This window comes from Bidens hawaiensis, unplaced genomic scaffold (assembly GCF_021521415.1).
Source record: "Bidens hawaiensis isolate Kalapana, Puna unplaced genomic scaffold, B.hawaiensis_p1.1 tig00029301_1, whole genome shotgun sequence".
NCBI classification, from domain to species: domain Eukaryota; kingdom Viridiplantae; phylum Streptophyta; class Magnoliopsida; order Asterales; family Asteraceae; genus Bidens; species Bidens hawaiensis.
In genome coordinates this window covers 146,346-148,553 of record NW_027494835.1, presented here as the reverse complement: position 1 = coordinate 148,553, position 2,208 = coordinate 146,346, and the positions used below count along the sequence as shown (strand labels likewise).

At 38.5% G+C, this 2,208-nt stretch overlaps 1 pseudogene; it reads left to right on the top strand.

The window, feature by feature from the left end:
• The first annotated feature begins 1,625 nt into the window (after positions 1-1,625).
• LOC143578609 (small nucleolar RNA R71) lies at positions 1,626-1,726 on the top strand (annotated as a pseudogene).
• Positions 1,727-2,208: the final 482 nt, after the last annotated feature.

Below are 2,208 nucleotides of genomic sequence, written 5' to 3'. Positions count from 1 at the left end.
ACCAAATTTCCAGCTCTTAAACACAACCTATTTCATGTCTAAATCAAACTTTACAATAACAATTAAAGTCTATCGATCAAACAATCCATAAAACTCATCAAACATGAACAATTATCATCATTCCTAGGTAGAACTAACAAGTTTAGCCTCTAATCATATTTGGACAGCCATGAATAATCATTAAACGCATCATAAAACTCATACCAATCATCTTAACAATTTTCCAATAATAAATTCTAATCATAAACAATTCAATCTCTCAAGTAATTGCAAAACAATTCGACAATTAAGCAAGAATATCAAAGTGTATGAACAATGTGTAAAAGAAAGGATATGGAGTGAATATGGGCTGCTCCCGGCTGATGTAGATTGATGAAAAATGTCCCCGAGGCTTGTGCTTGTGTCCTTCTTCCTTCCCTAGCCGCCACAAGTCCCAACCCTAGCTCCATAAAACTTTTTTCTTCTTTTTTTCTTCATGCTGCCGTCCTATCGGAACCTTCCTGCCACTTAGGGTTTTTATTTTTTTTTATAATATAATATAATGTAAGACTTGGGCCTCCATGATGCATATGGACCAGGCTTTGAGTTGTTTCTTGAAATCATATGCGTAAAAGGCTCGTAAACTCCTCGAAAAGCTCGGTTTCTTCAATCTTTCACCCATAGCCTACAAGATAAAGATTAATATGTAAAACCTATCTAAAAGAGTTAAAACACATAAAATATAATATAATACGTAGATAAAAGATGTGGAAAATAAGTGTGTTTTACAACATATCATGGTGTTGGATCAACTTGAACACTAGAAATTCCAAACTTAGGTAAAAGACTTACCGCATTGATATGCACGTTGTTCCACTTCTTTAAGCTCGAGCTGTTTTTCTTCAAATTCTCAACATCGGTTGCAAGTTGACCCTTTGAGTGGTCAACGATTGAATGGCTTTGTCACGGACTTCATCCTTTTGCATGCGCAATTCATCAAGTTGATTTCTCCTTTGCATGTCTTGTTGCATCTTCCTAAGCATATCCATGACTTCATTCCCAATTGAAGAACTTTGACTCGAAGACCCACTTTGACCACTTCCCGTTTATTGAAATTGACTTTGAAAGCCTTGATTGTTGTATTGTTGGCGTGGAACATAATTTCCTTGATTCCCTTGGAAATTCGGATTGGATTGAGTAGCCGGATTCCCATAACGAAAATTGGGGTGATTTCTCAGCCCGGGGTGGTAAGTGTTTGAGTTCATGTTATAATTTCAATTACCACCTCCTTGACCTTGAAGTGCATTTACCTCTTCAACTTGTGCTTACCCTACCGTACACACATTAGCCCCATGACCCAACTCATTACAATTGGTACAAACATCAATTCATTGGTACAAACATCAATTCTTTGATTAGTAGTTTGTACCCCCACATCCTCTACGGCATGAACTTGCGGTCTTCCAATTGCCGGTCTTGCTCTTCTTGCAGTTTGAGCCTTTCTCTTTGATGTGACCGGCATTTAAAATGCCGAATCATCTTGTTTGTAATTGGTACCGAAAGTACCATTTGTGATTGACATCAAATCCCTTTCATCTTCCGCATTCAACCCCTAATGAAAAGCATTCAACAATTCCCAAAGAGCAATACCATGATGAGGACAATTCTTAAGCGTCATATTAAACCGCTCAAATGCTTCATGAAACATCTCACCCGATTTTTGTTGGAAGCTTCTCAAACTTCGTCTTGCATCATTTGTCTTTGGGCCGTGTAAAACTCTTCCAAAAATCTTTGTTGCATCTCGGCCCAAGTATAAATTGATGCGGAAGGCAATGTGTAGAACCATCTCTTCGCCTTATCTTCTAAAGAAAATTGAAATAAGACCAATTTAACCTCACCCAGTGAGAAACCTTGACCCCCCGATTGTGTTGCAAATCGATTCGTAAGCCTCCAAATGAAAATAAGGTTCTTCCGTTGCTAAACCCTTATACTTTGGTAGAGTTAGGAGCGCATTGGTTCTAACCTCAAACGTTCTTCCATTTTAATTTTGAGGAATAACCACCGGAGATGGGTTATTGGTGATGACCGGTCGAAAATGAGCTTCAATTCCCCTAACCATCTCTCTTGCATGCCTTCTTGGTACCCCAATGGTACTCTCGGTTGACCCATTTAACCTATACACAGGCCTTTATTGCACATGTTGTTGAAATTGCGGTTGTTGATATTGGG